This window comes from Callorhinus ursinus, unplaced genomic scaffold (assembly GCF_003265705.2).
Source record: "Callorhinus ursinus isolate GAN/ISIS: 27379988/994484 unplaced genomic scaffold, GSC_fseal_2.0 scaffold1, whole genome shotgun sequence".
Lineage (NCBI taxonomy): Eukaryota > Metazoa > Chordata > Mammalia > Carnivora > Otariidae > Callorhinus > Callorhinus ursinus.
In genome coordinates, this window is record NW_027397063.1 from 116,017,509 (window position 1) to 116,036,650 (window position 19,142).

The 19,142-nt window shown below is 41.6% G+C and overlaps 2 long non-coding RNA genes across 2 annotated transcripts in view; one reads left to right on the forward strand and one right to left on the reverse strand.

The window, feature by feature from the left end:
- LOC141373994 (uncharacterized) overlaps window positions 1-17,996 on the forward strand; it is a 62,642-nt gene extending 44,646 nt beyond the window's left edge. Inside the window, exons 7-8 of the long non-coding RNA XR_012380503.1 lie at window positions 14,742-14,864; window positions 17,657-17,996. This is a non-coding gene — a long non-coding RNA (uncharacterized lncRNA). The remainder of the gene's footprint in view (window positions 1-14,741; window positions 14,865-17,656) is intronic.
- Window positions 11,273-12,755, reverse strand: LOC112831587 (uncharacterized). Its single transcript, XR_003210190.2, has 2 exons — window positions 12,350-12,755; window positions 11,273-11,875 (listed from the first exon to the last, which is right to left on the reverse strand). It is a non-coding gene; the product is annotated as an uncharacterized lncRNA (long non-coding RNA).
- Window positions 17,997-19,142: the final 1,146 nt, after the last annotated feature.

Here is a 19,142-nt window from a genome sequence, read left to right on the forward strand (position 1 = left end):
AGTAGGTCTGGAGTAAGGCCGACGAATCTATTAACAAATTACTGGGAATCCTGATGTCTCTGGTTCAGGGACCGTACTTTGGGAAAACCATGGCTCTAGAGCATTGTAAGTGGTTTAGGTAAAGTAACAACAACGTGGGTATGATATGGATTTAATTCTGTCCCTGAAACAGAAACCTAACAAAGGGCTTATTACTTAAAAAAATTTGTAATTCACACATCATACAATTTCCCCATTTCAGGTACATAATTCAATGGTTTTTAGTATGTTCACAGTATGTGTACCTCTGTTAGATAAATTTCATCACCCCAAAAAGGAACCCAGGACTTATTAGCAATCACTCCCCATTCTTCCCCACTCCTCCAGCCATAGGCAACCACTGAACACTGTCTTTTTCTTTTTTTTAGGATTTATTTATTTATTTTAGAGAGAGAGCACAAGTGTGGGGAGGGCCAGAGGGAGAGGGAGAGAGAGAAACAGACACCCTGCTGAGCATGAAGCCAGATTTAGGGCTTGATCCCACGACCTGAGTCGAAATCAAGAATCAGACGCCCAGGGACGCCTGGGTGGCTCAGTCAGTTAAGCTTGTGCCTTTGACTCAGGTCATGACCCTGGGGTCCTGGGATGGATTCCCGCATCAGGCTCCCTGCTCAGAGGGGAGCCGCAGGGAGCCTGCTTCTTCCTCTGCCTGCATCTCCCCCTGCTTGTGCTCTCTCTCTCTTTCTCTCTGACAAATAAATAAATAAAATCTTAAAAAAGAAAAAAGAATCAGATGCCCAATCAGCTGAGCCACCCAGGCTCCCCACTTTCTCTCTTTATAGATTTGCCTATTTTGGACATTTCCTGTAAATGGAATCACACAATATGTGGTCTTTTACAACGGGCTTCTTTTACTTAAATGTTTTGAAAGTTCATCCATGTTGTAGCATATACCAGTACTTCATTCCTTTGTATTGCCTAGTAATATTTCACTGTATGTTTACAATCCATATTTTATTTATCCATTCATTAGTTGACTGATGTTTGTGTTTTTTCTACTTTTTGGCTATTATGAATAGTGCTGCTATGAACATTCGTGTACAGGTTTTTGTGTGGATATATGGTTTCATCTTTCTTAGCTCTATACCTAGGAATGGATTTGCTATGTTATAGGATAACTCTATATTTAGCACTCTGAGGAATTTCCAAAGTGGCTAAAATTTTACAGTTCACATGCCCATCTGCAGTGAGGGTCCAGTTTCTCCACATCCTCACCAACCCTTGTCTTTTGATTATAGCTACTCTAGTGGGCCATACGTGGTATCTCATGTTGTGATTTGTATTTCCCTGATGGCTAATAATGTTGAGCATCCTTTCATGTGCTTATTAGCTATTTGTATATCTTCTTTGGAGAAATGTCTATTCTTAGCCTTAGACCATTTTAAAATTGCGTTATTAGCCTTTTTATTATTGAGTTGTAGGAGTTCTTTATTTCTAGATATAAGTTCTTTATCACAGATATGACTTGAAAACATTTCTCTCATTGTGTGTGGGTTCTTTTCACTTTTTTAAAAAAATTTTTTTCTTCTTTTTTTAAAAGATTTTATTTATTTATTTGACAGAGAGAGAGACAGCCAGAGAGAGAACACAAGCAGGGGAAGCAAGAGAGGGAGAAGCAGGCTTCCCACTGAGCAGAGAGCCGGATACAGGGCTTGATTCTAGGACCCTGAGATCATGACCTGAGCTGAAGACAGACACTTAATGACTGAGCCACCGGGGCGCCCCATCTTTTCACTTTCTTGACGGTGTCTTTTTTTTTTTTAAGATTTTTTTTCATTTATTTGAGAGAGAGAGAGAGTGGGAGAGCGAGCACAAGAGAGAGAGCACGAGGCAGGGGGCAGAGAGAGAGCGAGAAGCAGGCTCCCTGCCAGGCAGGGAGCCCAATGTGGGGCTTGATCCCAGGACCCCAGGATCATGACCTGAGCTGAAGGCAGACACTTAACCAACTGAGCCACCCAGGTGCCCTGACAGTGTCCTTTGAAGAATGAAGTTTTAAAAATTTTTATGAAGTCTGATTTATCTGTTTTTAATTTTAGCAATTTGCTTTTGGTGTCACATCTAAGAAACCAATGCTTAATCCAATGTCACAAATATTTACTTCTATGTTTTCTTCTAAGAGTTTTATAGTTTTAGCTTACATTTATGCCTATGATCAATTTGAAGTTAATTTTTGTGTATGGTGTGAGGAAGGGGTCCAACTTCATTCTTTGCATGTGGATGTCCAGTCATCATTATTTAAAAAAAATGGTAAATAAAAAAAATTAGAGCAACAAAAAGGCTTCCTTTTTTGTGGTAACTTGGAAAATATTAATGTGGTTTGAACAGTATTTATTTCTATGGCTTTGCTCATGCCTGACCAAATATACTCATTCATGCAATAAATACAGAGCATCTGCTTTGTGCCAAGCATATCTAAGCTGCTGGTGATATAGCAATAAATAAAGCAAAGTCTTTGCCTATAAGCAGCCTACGTGCTAGTGAGGAAGATGGGTATAAATGAATAAATGCATAAGTATATAATATACAGTGGTAGTGATAAATATTATGAAGAAAATGCAGAGTAAGAGGGTAGAAGTTGGGGTGCCTGGTGGCTCAGCCAGTTAAGTGGCCGACTCTTGATTTCAGCTTGGGTCATGATCTCAGGATCGTGGGATCGAGTCCCACATTGGGCTCCCTGATCGGTGGGGAGTTTGTTTGGGATTCTCTCTCTCCCTCTCCCACTGCCCCCCCCCCAGCTCATGCTTGCTCTCTCTCTCTTTCTCAAATAAATAAATAAAATCTTTTTTAAAAAAGAGGGAAGAAGTTATGTGGGAGTTGGGGAGAAAATGCTATTTTATATTGAGTAGGAAAGTTAGGGAATGCCTCTCTAAAGTGGCCACATTTATTCAGTAATCCTAAAGTAAGGGAGCAAGCCATGGAAATATCTGGAGGAAGTGTTCCAGGCAAAGGGAAGAGAAAATGCAAATGTCATGGAGCAAAAGTATTCTTGGAATCTTCTAAGCAAGGCAGTGAGGCTAGAGTGTGATGTCTGAGGGGAAGATGGGTAGAAAATAATATTGGAGAGGTAGTCAGGGACTAGACCCCTGGGAAAACCAGACTGCCCAAGAGCTTTCTGATCTTTTGCCTGGCAAAGCATTTTGACATACAATATTTGCATTGGCCTTGAACAAAAGTCAATACCATTCTTTCTCTCTCTTTGAATCTAGTACCTGCCTCAAAACTTTTAGTAAACAAGTTAAGAATAAAGAACACAAATAATTATATGAACATAATTCTAAGGCACAGATTTCCTTGAAAATAAACAAAAATCAAATTAATTCAAAGAAAAAAGTAATTCAAAAAAGAAACTTTCAGAGTCCTTATTTTGTTTTCCTATGTGATTTCCATTATTCAAACCTTCTCCCCTTTCTTTGTTTAAGGTCTGTGGCCAGGTCTGCTGGCTGCCTACCAAAAATCTCTTTTCTCCAATTGAGCAATAGGAAGAGCTGCTCAGCCATGGACTACATTTTCTCAAATTCCCTTGCAGTAGCTGGGGTCATGTGACCAGTTTTCACCAATGGAAGAGGAGTGGAAGCAATGTGTACCACTTCTAAGCTGTGGCCTTTAAGAGGCAGGTGGACCTTTTGTAGCTCTTTCCCTTTCACCAGCTGAATGCAGAGACTACAGGGGATGATGGGGTTCCAGAGGATAGTGTAGCCACAAATTGGAAGGAGACTGAGTCCCTGAATCAGTATATGATGAAGAGCTTCCTGCTGATTCAGAAATGCTTGTCTTGAATAATTATGTGAGCAAATTAATATTTCTTTTTGTGTTTGAGCTATTACATTTGTGAATATGTTTGTGACAGCAATTTAGCCAACTGTAACTAATGTAAACTCAACTTGGACAGAAAAGACAAAAAATAAACTACTTGGAAAGCTAGACCAAAGGGAACTAGGATTGAGAACAAGTTTAGATTGGGATCTAAGAAAGAGGCATCTGGACAGAGGAAGTTCGTGATTGAATGGCTGCTTCTCTCTGGCCATATGCACTGATATTGTGTGGGAAAAGAGCTTTTCATCTTTGTTGTGCCCTTGGCAGTGGAGGTGAAGGGGTGGTGTGGGTGGTGGTGAAAGTGTGGCAGTGGTAATGGGGCAGGGAATGACTCTTGAATGTGTCTTCAGGAGCACCAGGACAAGTTGGTAGAGATGACGCCTGACCTGGGGAGGGTCACTGGGCCCTGAGTATATCTATCATCTCTGTTCTGCCAGTGAGCTGCAGACCTCTCTACAGACCATAAACAGGAACTTATTGATTCAATAAAACACTGACTTCTTTTTTTTTTAATTTATTTATTTTAAGGAGAGAGAGAGAGAGAGAGTGTGAGTCGGGGGAGGGGGAGAGGGAGAGGGTGGGGAGAGAGAATATCAACAGACTCCCCGCTAACCTTGGAGCCTAACTTGGGGCTCAATCTGATGACCCTGATATCATGACCTGAGCTGATGTCAAGAGTTAGCCACTTAACTGACTGAGCCACCCAGGCGCCCCTGACTTCTTCTTCTTTTTTTTTTTAAGATTTTTATTTATTTATTTGTCAGGGAGAGGGAGAGAGAGAGAGCACAAGCAGGGGGAGAAGCAGCAGGCTCCCCATGGAGCAGGGAGCCTGATATGGGACTCAATCCCAGGACCCCGAGATCATGACCTAAGTGGAAGGCAGATGCCTAGCTGACTGAGCCACCCAGGTGTCCCTTGACTTCTTTTTTTTTTTTAACTAAAAGAATAAAGATCTTTATTAGGCACATAAGTAGCGTTCAATAATCTTCAAATTCACCTCATGAAAACCTAGCCACAATCAATCAAACTTAACAGTTCATTCTTGCACAATTCATGGGTTAGGGTGAAACTCCCATCAACTTACATTACATTAAGACACTGAGATACCTTCTGAGCTCTTGAGGACAGGGAATGAAGAGCTATACCTCATTTCTGATCACTAGTGAGAACTCCAGCTGTTTATGGAAGAAGAAGTTATTTGTATGAGGCAAGGAGAATTCTGGGCTGATGGCACTGGCCATAAGGTCACATGGTTACTAGTGAATCTCTTTGCTGAGAAAAGTAGATGAAGGTACATTAACTTTGGGTAAGTCGAGAAAGTAAGAGGTATGGTGAATTTAGGTGAGTGCAGTAAATGGTGCCGGCCAAATTTTGTCAAGTGGTTTGGTAATTTAAGGATGAGAAATCTGCCTGTAACCTCACTTGGATTTATACTTGCATTTTCTATTCCTTTTGTTTCTTTTTCCCTAAAATTTTTTAAAGTCAAAAATTGAAAAACTTTTTTCACTTTTACCTTAGCTGGACCAAGAGAAAAAAATACTTATTAAAGTTTAAGCCAAGACAGGAAGAGCAAACTGCCACTGAAAGCAATTGTGGTGCTCTCAGAGGCCATCTCTCTCAGAGGAGTGAGGGGCTGGGATAAATGAGGATAGCTGTCTTTCCTGGAGGGCATTAGGATGGAGATGGGTGGTCTTCCTTCCCTCCTGGAATTTTCCTTCACTAATTTCCATGTGTGTGTGTGTATGTGTGTGTGGTTGTTAACTCTTTATTTGGAAATAATTTTAAACCTATAACACAGTTGCAAGAACAAGAATAGAACATAGAACGTCCATGAACTCTTTCCCCATATTCACCTATTGTTAACATTTTGCTGGATTTGCTTTATCATTTGTGTGTGCTTGTGCACTAACACACACATACACGCACATAATTTTTTTCTGAACGATTTAAATGATGTTGTATACGTCATTGCCTTTACCTCTAAATACCTCAGTGCATATTTCCTAAGACTAAAAATAGCCTTTTGACCACAATACAATTTATTTACATTACAATATAATTCATAACACAATTTAACATTATGCAGTACTTGGAGCTAATCTAGCTCTATATTCCAGTTTTTTCAGTTGACCCAATAATGTTCTTTATAGCATTTTTCCCCCTTTCAGTAATGGGTCCAGTCTAGGATCAGGCATTATATTTAGTTATTATTATGTCTTTTTTGTCACTTTTAACTTGGAACATTTCTATAGCGTTTCTTTGTCTTTGAAGACATTGGTATTTTTTTTCCAAAATTTATTTAAATTCAAGTTAGTTCACATAGAGTGTAGTATTAGTTTCAGTGGTAGAATTTAGTGATTCATCAGTTGCATATAACACCTAGTGCTCATTACATCATGTGCCCTCCTTAATGCCCATCACCCAGTTACCCCATCCCCCCACCCAACTCCCCTCCAGCAGCCCTCAGTTTGTTTCCTAGAGTTAAAAGTCTCTTATGGCTTGCCTCCTTTTCTGTTGAAGACACTGGTATTTTTGAAGAATTCGGTACTTAAAAAAAAAAAAAAGGAATGTTTTTCATTTTCGGTTTGTCTGATGTTTCCTGACAGTCTGATGCATTCCAGGCATAACCTTCAGCTAGTACTACATCTGGAGGCACACGTAGTCTGACTGCCTCTTTTTGGTGATGCTAATTTTGTTCACCCACCTTTAAGGAAACCCTTTAAGACCATGCAGATATTGTGCTCACCATCAATATTCCCCTCCAGATTTAGCAACCATTGATGATTCTTGCTTGAACCAATCTTTGCCCTGATGGTTACAAAATGATGATTTCCCAATTCCAATAATCCCCAAATTTACAAGTTGGCATTTGGCATTCCCTGTGATTTTGATTCTGTTAGAAGAGCAACTTTCCTCATAGAACTCAGAAAGAACTTATTCCCATAATGTACAAATTTGAATTCTATTTTTGTACATAGAAATAGGATGTTTTACCCTTATATCTGACAACCTACTAAAATAAGATATCGTAGAAAAACTTTTCTCAATCTGGCTTAAAAATATTATATTCTGTTGAAATATTGTGTAGGTAGAAGGAGGATTGTGAATGAATTGGGAGGTCTTTAGGCCTTATTAAAGGGGCACCTGGGTGGCTCAGTTGGTTAAGCGTCTGCCTTTGGTTCAGGTGGTGATCTCGGGGTCCTGGGATGGAGCCCTGTGTTGGTCTCCCAGCTCAGTGGGGAGCCTGCTTCTCCCTCTTCCTCTGCCACTCCTCCTGCTTGTGCACATGCTCTCTCTCTCAAATGAATAAATAAAACCTAAAAAACAAACAAACAAAAACAACCAAGTAAGAAAATAAACAATTGACTACTGTGGACAGAAAGCCTGGTTGAAGAAGGCCTTCCCCTTTGTGTCAAATCACCTCTTTCTTACATGAAAAGGAGAAAAGCTACTGTGTGTGTGTGTGTGTGTGTGTGTGTGTTCGTTCTGCACCATGTATACTATGTGACTTGACTCTAATTTCTCTTCTTGGCTGTTGGCAAATGGCATGGAGTGGAAGGTCAGCCTCTCATGAGAAGAACAGAGTGATTAGACAGCAAGACTGTTAATTAAAATGCTAAGACCACAGTGGGGCACCGTCTTACTGATAAGCTGTGTGAAGGTAGCTAAAATTGGGAAAAGCTAGAGAGAAACCATGTGGAATATTTTTGGTGCCAAAATCTCTAATACCCTGAAGAAAAAAAAAAAAGCCAAGTGTCAACCCCAAAAAGGATTTAAACTCTAAGGAAAGACACAGGGTGAATTCAAGTTTAAGCTGTGAGTGAGTGCCAGGATTAGATTAAGTGGTGAATGATGACTGCTAAAGGTAGCAACAAGGTATATGCATTTCTTTAAATCTTGCTCTAAATGCTGTAATAAATTTTTGTCTATAATAATTTGAAATGAATTGTTATGCTTTGTTAACTTAATGAAGTATTCTATTTCTATAGAAAAAGTATGGAGGTGTGGAAAAGCATGTTAACTTCTTTCTCAATTGTGGGAAATGTTTTGTTCCAATCTAGTCACATCCAAGACTGCGTCTGCCCTAGGAGCAGCCAGCAAAAATGGTAGTCATAGTTATGAGGGGGAAGAATCCATATGTGCAAACTCCAAAACCCAAACCTACAGAAAGGTAGCAAGCAAGCTTTTGGAGGAATGAGAGACAATGAGAAGGGCCACAAAGGTGCCCAGAGCCCGTGGAGCCAGAAATCCTGCCCTGAATCTCTGATAGGTGGCTGGAACTCCGGAGACAGGGAGATGACTTTTGGCCTAGACATCAACTGAAAAGTTGGTGAGACCTTGAATACACCAGCTTTTTTGTCTAGATGCCCCTTATCCACACCACAGGGCCAAATGCTGCCATTTCCAAACTCCTCTGTCCCGTTCCTGTTCTTGCTGATGTCACATGGTCTAAACTATGAAGGACCAGGATGGGGGCCCTGTTAAGAGAGTTTTCCCCTTAGTGTCAGAAAATGGTAAACTGATTTCCAGAAGAGATGCCTTGGAAACTTGATATACATTGCAAAGGGTGAAGGCAAAGCCCTTCCTAATCAAAAAGAAAGATGTTTGGAGGACAGGCAGGGGCATGCAAGTGTAGGGTGAAAGCACTAGAAACAACAGCATTGGGAGTGAATGCCAGCCCCCCATTTCCAAGCTGCTTGTTCGTGGTATTAGTTACCTAAACTCGCCGAACATCAGTTTTGTCATTCTCATCATAGGAATTAAAAGTCCTTACTTCTTGGTGTTGCAAGGAGTAAATTTAATAATTTATATTTAATAATTTATATAAATCTCTTGGTATGAAGTTTGGAACACAGTGAGCATTAAGTAAATGGTAGCCAATGTTGGTAGCTATTATTGTCAGGCCTAACTTACGGTGCCAGATATGGAAATGCCTGTGCAATCTGCCTCCAGCCTACCTACTTATCTTGTCTCCTGCCATTCACTCATTCCTTCATCCCTGTAGTACATATTCACCATGAACATGCACCAGACTCCATCCCGGTCTATGCCTGTTTCTTCTCCTCATTCTTACCTTTCTTCTTACCATGCTTCAGAACGAATGCCCCTTCCCGTGCTGTCATCTCATCTGGAGGTTCAGTGTCAGTCCAATTTCCTGCCTGAAGCATTTTAGCTATTTCTGCTCACTTCAGGCTCTACCCTTTTCTGAATCATTACTGGAATTACTGTTTGTGTTTATAGAGATTAGTGCTGGGTTATATAGAAAAGAACTTTCTGTGATGACTGAAATATCCTATACATGTGTTGTTCAATAACAGTAGCCACTAAGTGTATGTGGCTATTGAACATTTTAAATGTGGCTTGTGTGGTTGAAGAAGTTAATTTTTCATTTTATTTAATCTTAATTAATTAAACTTTACATTTGAATGCCCACCTTGGCCCAATGAGTCAACCATCTACTCTGACAAAAGCTCTTGTGAGAGGTAATACTTGTGTGTTCCACTGGTGTCCTTGGGTCTTCCCGAGTTGTCCCCTTTTGCCCATAAAGAAATCAAAGGATGGATTTAGGGGAAGACAAAAGATAGGGGATAGAGGGGCAGTGCTCTGTCAGAGGGGGTTGGCATGAGCTAGGCTGAAGTTGGGGTGATTGGGACCCAGTCTGATGCCTCCTATCTTTTATGAGTAATCCTGTAGAATTGGCTGCACTGTTCAGCAGGATGTACAGGAGTCCCACCCTGGTGATATGGCAGGCCTTGCACCTTTACATGTGAGGGAGGTTTCTTGTGGAGTCCCTGGAGTCAGTGCGGGGGCATCCCACTTGGCCTGGACCAGGCCTCTACTTGGCCCATCCTTCCTGACCTAACCCTTCCCTGAGAATCCTCACACTGCCACTCAGCTCTGGCTCCTGATTTCAGACTCCTCAGAGCTGCTTCAGACTACTCTGTCTATCTTGAGTCTATTCTTCTGTTTCCCAACAGTCCATGAACTTTTAGAGATCACGGGCCATGTCAAGAAGATGATGAATGCTATGGACACTCTTAGAAAAATGCACATGGCCACATTCATATGTAGTTCTGCATACTGTTTCAGCATGGTCACAGATGCCTTGAAACCCAGGCCTAGGTCTGAGAACCTTGGTTAAGAACACTTTCTTTCATCTGACCTTAGAAGTTCCATATACTGTTCCTTCCTCTCTCAGCTCAGCTCTAACTAATTCTATACTCACTGGGTAATGTTTTGATGACTGGTTCAAGGGTCTAGTCACCTTAATAACAGGAACCGTCACTCTAAATAGCTATGAGGAGTATTTCAGTCACTATAAATATCTATCCCCATTGGTAGATTAATAGATTGGCATTATGGCTTATAAATCCTCCCTCCCCCCTTGCCAAAGCGTTTTGAGAGCCTGATTATATCTAGGTGAGATAGTAAAATTCATAAAACACTAGTGCTGAGCTTCAGATTCTAGACCGAGAGTGCCCTCCCTCCCCCTCCCCTCATCATTTCCAGTTAATTAGAGGTTTCCAGCTTCAAACCTGTCATGTAGTATCATTTCTACCCTCAGTTGAACTTTGAATTTGCACTTCTCTAACTCATCTGGCCTTGCTTCTGATCTGATCTGATCCCCTATCTCCTAGAACACAAAATTGTTGAGTTAGAGGACACCTTGAGACCCAGGGAGGGAAGTGGTTGGTCCAAGTTTCCATAGCTATAACCCAGCTGACTCCTATTCCAGTTCAGTCTCTCAATTTCTCCATGCTCTATGGGTGATTTGTCCTTGAGTTTTGGATAAAATGACTTAGGAAATAGAGCCTGTATCATATGTGTAGGGAGACCTCATTGTGTGCCTTGGATATATTCTTGCAAATGTGATAATAAAGTGAATTTCACTAAATCATGTATTTTATCATGTCTTTCAAAGATTAGAGATGTATTCCTTCTGTAAAACCTTTCAAGTTTGGGTATACACTTGGATATAATGGAAAAAACCACGCACTTAGAGGGAAAAGAATTTTCTGATGAAATATTAAAATACTGTTCAGGATAAACCAACAAATATAAAGTGTGAGACAACAATCTTTTGTTTAGAGGAAGATACTGCTTGTCTATTTCTTTAAATTTAATACATATTTCTTTCTATCCACAGGTAAATATTCCTTTTGAAAAGCTCAAACTTCTATTTCTTCCTTTTGAAGGGCTTATCTTGCATGATCACTATTAATTGTTTATTTAAGCCTCGATTAACTTGCTGCAATGTTTGCTTAGTATCTTGTGTAAATTCTTTATCATTAAGAGTCAGTTTTCCTGATGACATTATTAAGATTTATTATTTCTGGAAGTATGAATTTCCCTGTAGTGTTTCTATAAATGGAATACACAAAGAAAGAAGCCGTCATTTTGGTTTTTACTAGGCATAAGATAGTTTTTTTTTCTAATTTAATTAAAAAACTCAAAAAGGCTGTATGAGATAACATAAAGTTTTGGATTTGGTAGAAAGAAAATCTAATGTCAGTTTTCTTTCCTCAGCCCCTTGCCATGATCATCTTCCCTCTGGCCGACTGGATCCCAGTCCTGCGGCCAGCGCATCGTGTACCATAGGTGATTCGGGAGGAAAGGAAGAGCTTAAACAAATGAGCTTCAGAGACACTCTTTAAACTTTATATTAATTAATCATTCCAGCCTGCTCCTCCATTAAACTTTTAACTACAGCAGCTAATAGGAGGCAAACGGATGGGTTTGAATTTTATCTCCTCTTGTTTTCTCTGCTCACTCTCTGGAAAAGGGGCTAATGAGCAGTGAAATGGCCGGGCGTGCTACGTCAGAGCAGGGGAGGGCCTGCCTGTGGAGTCGGCCTGCTGTGTAATGGGCTCCTGAATTATTGCAAGGTGCCCTGTGGTTTTATGAAGGTGTCTGAAATGGCCAGGATCCAATGTGGAGGGGAGTAAGGAGAAAAGATGGTGTTCCCATTGGCATGGTGTCCACTTTGTCTATTGGATTGGAGCTGTACCCCTAAAAGAGTCGCCTTAGAGAAAAAAATAATAGAAGGCAAATGTTGGTTTGCAAAAATGTAACAAACCTGTTCATGTTTACAATACAGATGCTGACACTGTTTAATCTAATAACAAGCTGTTGCCCAAGCATCTTTCAGAGGGTAATTAAAAGGCTCCTAGATGCACCGAAACCAATTATATTAAAATTTTATTTGTAGGGAGTCCTCAAGACTTAAGGTAAAAAAATCAGAATTCATAACCAAGCTGAAGAAGTCTTCCTGCCATTGACAACAGGGATGTTGCTGAGGAGATCCCAATTAGAGACCAGGGCTCAGTTACAAAGGTGAGGACCTCAAATCAGCTTTCCGCTGAACCAACCCTGCATTACTTTAATGAGGAAGTACGGAAGGAAAAAGTTCACTATTGCAACATTACTAAGTAGAAATTAGAAGAAAAGACTGGTTATTCTTTTGGGAAAAAAGGCCACAGAAATGGCATGGGCCTACCTGAAGGAGTTTCAGTACCAGCAAGGATAGGAAAGCCAAAGTACAGAGGATTCTGAGAAGATGCTTTTTTCTGGAGGGCTGTATTCTTCAGGCACCATGAATGAATCAGGTCGTGTTTGCTCTTTGCCCCCAGATCCACCAGGTCAATCTGGTTGTCCCAGCTGAATTGCAGAAGAAGTGCATCAGGATATCCAGCTGCTCATTCTGAGACTGCCACCGACTGGCTGTGTGTGGTCACTTTCCTGCTCTGAGCATCAGTTTTCTAGGATCTGTAAAGAGAAAAGAACACTTTTAGGCCTAAAAAGGATAAATCCTGGGTGGCTCAGTCAGTTAAGCATCTGCCTGTGGCTCAGGTCTTGATCTCAGAGTCCTGGGATGGAGCCCTGCATCGGGCTCCTTGCTCAGCGGGGCGTCTGCTTCTACTTCTCCCTCTCCCTCTCCCTCTGCCCCTCCCCCTCCCCATTGCTCCATGCTCTCTCTCAAATAAATAAATAGAAACCTAAAAAAAAAATAAAAAGGGTAAATCCTGCTGTAATAATACTTGGGATTCAGAAAATGCTTACTCCTCTAACCCCCAGGGATCTGGAGAATGCTATCAGTCCTTGAAACCCTCTGACATTCACAGGTACTAGTTTCTTCTTATTGTAGTTGGAGTTATGGAGGGTCAGGGGGGTTAAGTGGCAGGCACAGGTGATCTTTTCACCTTTCAGAGGAGGATGGAGAACTGTGATGCTGACTTTAGCCCTGACCTTAAGCCATTCAGGCCAGAATTGTATGGAAAATGAGAGTCTGAAGGAGTTTGATGTTTGGTGTTTTCCTTAATTAACTACATCAAATCAACTCAGTCATATGGGTCTTTTGCTTACCCAAACGACTCACTAGGTCTCTTGGCCTTTTGTTCTTTGACCAGAGTTCATCAACAGTAGCTGTAGCCAAAGAAACCATGGTGGGAATGATGATGCCATCCTTTGCTATATCTGTGGGGAGCAGGGTGTGTGAAGTGAGGGCCTGCGTATGTGGGGAGACCTCATGTGTCACAAACTTCCTTTCTGGGGGGACTTCTTGACACTCATTCTCCACAGTTCCGGCTGGGGCCATCTCTAATGTCTGTGTGAAAAGACGCACTGGGCTGAAAAACTGGGGCTCTTCGCCTAGATTGTCTTTGCCTGGTAGCCCTCCTCCATGTTTCTTGGCCCCACCTGGGGTGACGGCCACAAGTCAACATTCTCACTCTGGCTCTCTGCCTCACAAATGACTCTGAAGGTCCCTGAGAGAACCTCATGTATGATCAGCACATAGGCATGGGTGCTTTCACTACAGTCTCTCTCCACCTCTGACTCATAGGATGCTGAATTTTGTTATTGCTGCACTAGATCTTGCTATAGGTCCTTCAACCTGGAATTGAGGACCATTGAGTGTGTCACCTCTAACTGCAATCTATTACTCAGAGCCAAGCTTCTGTAGCTCTGTTCTCTCTTTTCTCAGCATAGGACTTACTCGAGAGGGTCCTTAGTTCTCCATATGAATAGACCCCTCATGTTTGAGTCTTCAGGCTCACCCCCATGAATTCAAGATATGGAGTCAAAGCTAGACTACAAGCTCTTGATAGGGGGGTCCATGATACCCAATGACAGAAGGGAGAACCTTCAGTTACCTCGCTGCTCCTCACACTGTTAAGTTCTCCTATTATGGGAGAGTAGGGAAGGAGGTCCCCAATTCCGTGGCCTTGCTGCTCTCCCATAATACAACCTAGGCTCCCTTTGACCAAAGTGAGAGGTGGAGAATGTGCCTTTTGTTTTGAGGCTCTCATTTTTTTCTGCTTCTGCAATCCTTTAATGCCTGAGGGGTGATGTGTCCCTAATCTCCACCCATCTGCCAGGATTCTCAATGGTGCTACCTGACCTGGCATGACTGCCATAGACAGGACCCTGTGCTGTGAGCCTTTTCTCTTCTTTTCTTTCCCATCAAATTTTACCCATGCAGGGTGCCATTCCATCAAGAGCTGACCTTTTCTGGAAAATGAGAAACCACTTTATGCTGAGATGTCCAATAATGATAACAACTTTGTCCTATTTCTTCAGTTGGCTGGTCCTGATGGAATGTGGTCAGAGCTGACAGGTGATACCCACCTTTTGGGTTTCAGGATTGAAGACCAAGAGCCTTGCCATGAGCATGAAAAGGACAGCTCACCTGGGAATGTGTGGTGCCCCTCTCTGTTGAGACAACTGACAGGCAATCCTTCACTTACCTCTTCACCATTCTCCAGCAATCCTTATAAACAAAACTTATGGTTGGATGACTGTTTAGACCCCAGACCATGCTACCTCCCTGAAAAAGGCAATTTTTCCTGATGATATTTAAGATAATACACCATTGTCTGTCTGTCTTTTAGAGTAAAGAAGGCTGACAGAAGAAATCAAGTATGGGATTCATTCAGTAGACAACAGAGGAGCTGAAGGTGGATAAAAGAGAATTAAGATGGTGACCCATGAAGCCATGGAGGAAGGAGAAGTAGGTGAGCATGCAAGCAGACAGAGGAGAGCATTGGAAATATTTGACCCCAGCAATTTTGGGGATATCTGGGTTATGGGCATAGAGAAGGGTAAGAAGTAAGGCAAGTGGGTGGAAGGAAAGGTACTGAGTGGGTTGGAATGAATGTTCTCCTTGAAGGAGCCAAGGTTAGGATCATTGTTGGGAGTAAGATCTAGGGCAATGGTATTCCTGTGGAAGCTCTGGATGCTTACACCCACAGTTGTCCGTGTTGAGCAGATGGAAGAAGGGATGACTGAAAAGATGAATGAATACTGCCAGGATACTCTCTGAGCTTACAAAGACTCATTGGGTGAGTCAGAGTTATTAATATAAATAGTTACAGTGGCAACAATATGTCCCAGTGACAGTCCTATTTTAAAAATTAACTTTAAAATCTATTTTAAAATGTTGTTCTAAATTCTATGTATGTTCTCTTTTGCATTCCTTTGAGGACTTGAGTCTGTTATTTACAGTGTTTATTACTTTTAAGCATATGGGAATACATATGATGTCTGTCCACTTTTTTCTAAAGCTAGTAAACATACTGGGAACAGGACCAGTATGATCATATTCACTCTGCCATTGACCTTGTGCAGACTCTCCAAGGTCAGTAAGGTGTTTGGATTTTTGTCAGAATTGACTTGTTTTCAGCAGGAGCTGGGTCTCCTGCCTACTAACATTTGTAATCTTTCCCTACTATGTAGCCTGCTGTAAAATTACTAGTATAGTTTCCCCAGGCAATGACTCTGTGATTTTCTACTTTTTTATTGATCAATAAACAGTTTTAAACCAAAAAATCCCATAGTGAGAATAGAAACTTATTTGGTACTTGTAACTACCTGCCTTGGAGAAGAAAGAGGGATTGGAAAGATAAGAGCCTCAGGCTCCTGCTTCCTTTTTGATGCCAACACTGCTAGAAAAATGCAGCCACAGGTGAATAAAAGAACAGTTGTCTACACTATGCTAAATAACTGATTGTTTCCCCCGGAAACTGACCCATTGTTTCCATGACCCCTGGATATATGCATCACCCTCTGTAAACATCAAGAAGGTTTTGACTGGGGCATTCACTGCTGTTTTCCTCTTGCCAAGCACAGTATCTGGCATAGAGTTAGTGTCCAGGAAACATTTGTAGAATAAATGAATAAATACTATAGCGATCAGGCTTGGGAATAAGAGGGTAAATTTATCCCTCTGTTGTATTGAGATTGTTTTCCAGTAACTTCCTTGCATAAGTCTGATCTCTCCAGCTTCACTTAAGGGGAGACCCTAAGCCCTATGTGTTTTCTATTCTTTGTGGCAACAAATGTAATTTTATGATCATAGAACTACCTCTAGGTAGTCATGACTATGTCTCCAATGATTATCGCTTTTTGTCATCCTGTTTGTCTCCTTTCGGTTTTGTTTTTGGATGAGCAGAATTTTGAAATAAATTTAGAAAATAAAGCACTATTTTTTTTTAGTAAAACCAAATCAATAACCTCTTAAGGATAACAGAAAATTTGTGATTTGAATTTGAAAACTGCCACATTTTGAAGCCTCGGAGAGGTTTCCTCTCACATTTGTTGATATCATTTGTTTTATTCAGGGAGTGTTGGGAGGTAGGATGAAGTGAAAGCGTGCTTTTTGGGGAAGCAGTGTTGTGTCATTTTGCTTCCCTGATGAGAAATGTTGAGAAACAGTCGACTTCTTGTTTTCCTATTTTCCATGGCAACATCACGTGACCTGTTGTCTGTATAGTGTTCATAACCAGGGATGGCAAATTCAGTGATGACATGGAAAAGATAACAGGAAATAAGGAAGGACATAAGAGCTAGTTTATAGTTCATCAAATGTTCCTCAAATAAAAAATTCACCAAACAGGGAATCATGAACAGTGGGACCTATAAGGACCTTGGGAATCTCTATTTCAGTCTGCTCATTTTACACACAAGGAAACATCCAGAGCAGCTCATGACTGTCTGAAGTCACATGGTGAGTGAGGGGCAGAGCCCTCCCACGCTGGACCCTGGCCATGATTGCGAATAAGGATCTCAACCCGATTGTCCTCTATAGTGACACCCACAGGAAACGAATATGTGTTCCAGTTACAGAGGGGAGTTAAAGTGGCGATATCCCTCTGTGCCTTTGCTGGTCACTTGTCTCCCAGGTGGCTTCTGCAGGTTGCCTGGTTCCTTGGACCCCAGTGGGGCCCTTTCTAGGGCATTGACAGGAAGCCTGGGGATGCAGCTGGGAGTGAGGTTCACTGCCATGAGACTCACCAGGAAGGTTGTCCAGCTCTGCGTGTCATGGCTCCAGCCCAGCAGACTCAGTAGCAGTGAGGCATAAGGTCTTTTGCTCAGCCAACTGATGAAAACTCTGTCCTTTTCAAAATGTCCTAGAAAGCCAAAATAACTCCTATTTCCCATGTGACATTAGAGCAGATTTATGCCCCTTTAAGAACAAATGTGGTGTAAAAAGATGAAGGGAGAGAGAGGGCCTAAAGTTTTACATATGGCACCAAGGTAATCCTAGCCGAGTTGGCTTCTCTAAGGAGAGCGCCTGCAGGGTATAATTAGAACAGAGATAGCCATCCCGACAGATCTATACTTGAGCAAATCGTGGCTAAGACAAAATTGGAACCAAGGCTAAATTTATCAATAACAGGGTTTAAAAAAAGGAAAAGAAGACAAATGAAGTTGAAATTTCTCCTTGTTTATTTTAATGTGCAGAACATTTTCTAGCTGATTTATGCCACAACTTCAGTATATTTTTCATTTTTTATTTATTTTTCAGTTAATTGGATTTCCAGGCATTGCAGCCAGCCACAGCAATTGATCCCTGAAAAGATGGATTTATTGCTTAGACAGGCAGAATTCTGACAATCTTCAGAGGATGGAAAATAAAAGAAAACAGCCCATACACAGAGCACGGTGGGTCACCATCAGGTCAGACCAGCAAGATATGTTACAGCTGGCAGGTTTATCCTGGAACTTCAGGACGAGTAATCTTCTCACTAAATGGGCAGCACCAGGACCCAGTAGAATATTTTGTAGGATATTGTCAGTGATCCATGCTTAGGAAGAAACATAGTCTAGGATGGAGACCCCAAGGTAGATGTTAGGTCCCAGACCGATTGGACCCATGGTTGGAAAATTGAGTAAATTTGAAATAGCTCACACCTTTGGTGGTTTTATCTGGAATGAGACCTTATTCTGCCTGGTGGGTGACTCTGTTGGAATGCCATAATGGCTCATGGTGCAGAACTAATATGGAACTCATGCCTTCACTACTGTTTGCAGAGGGTCCTGGAAATTTGTCAGTTGAGAAGCACCAGAACACTGCTCTCAGCTCTGCAAAAGTCTGACATCCATCTGACCATTCACCTATCCATCCATATAATAATTTTTTAGTGAGTCCCTACTATAGGCTAAGCACTTTGTTTGGTGGTGAGCATAGAGGAACGGATAATAAAAAAGTAGAGTTCCTATGCTTCTGAAACTTACAGCCTTTTGGGCAAATAACTACAAGTTTGCTGAGAGTTAGCAAAGAGGGGTTTAGGGAGCTGCAGGAGTGTATTACAGGTGGACCTACCCTGGTAGGGGCTGGGGAGGGCTTCTAGGAGAAAATGCTGTGAGCTGAGACCTGAGAGACTGGATATCCCAATGGACAATGGTCAGACCAAATGTAAAATAGAACTCTGACTCACCATCTGCAGCAACTAGCCAACCCATCATCTACAGCAACCAAGCTAGGCAGCTAGCCTGCTATCTGTAAGTCAAGCTATAGAAAAACCACCATCTCTAGCAACCAGCCCAGGAAAGCCAAACAATAACCCCAGTAACAATTGGCTGGGACTTGATTAATAAGCAACAGTTTCTCTAATTTCTATCCCTACTTCCAACTTAGGATCAACCAGAGAAAGCCCAATATGTACCCTTAACCGATCACACAGGCCACTTCTAGTTAACCCACCTAAGGTTTCTCATACCGATAGCTTCTAGTCAGGGTACACCTGAAGCCTTCTCTTTTTGCATTATGAAACTTTCCCACTCCTCTGCCTGCCTTTGAGTCTGCCAAAAGTCAGGTGATCGTGGCTGACTCCCTTGATGTAGCAAGCTCTGAGTAAATACACTTTGCTTGTTCTCATTTGGTTGGTCTTTGTTTATTCCACAAACCTGAATGAAGAATGAGCATGTGTGGGCAGGGCAGTAGTGGGGAAAAGAGTATTCCAGGAGAGGGAACAGCACATGCAAAGACCCTCAGACAAGGATTAAGGTAT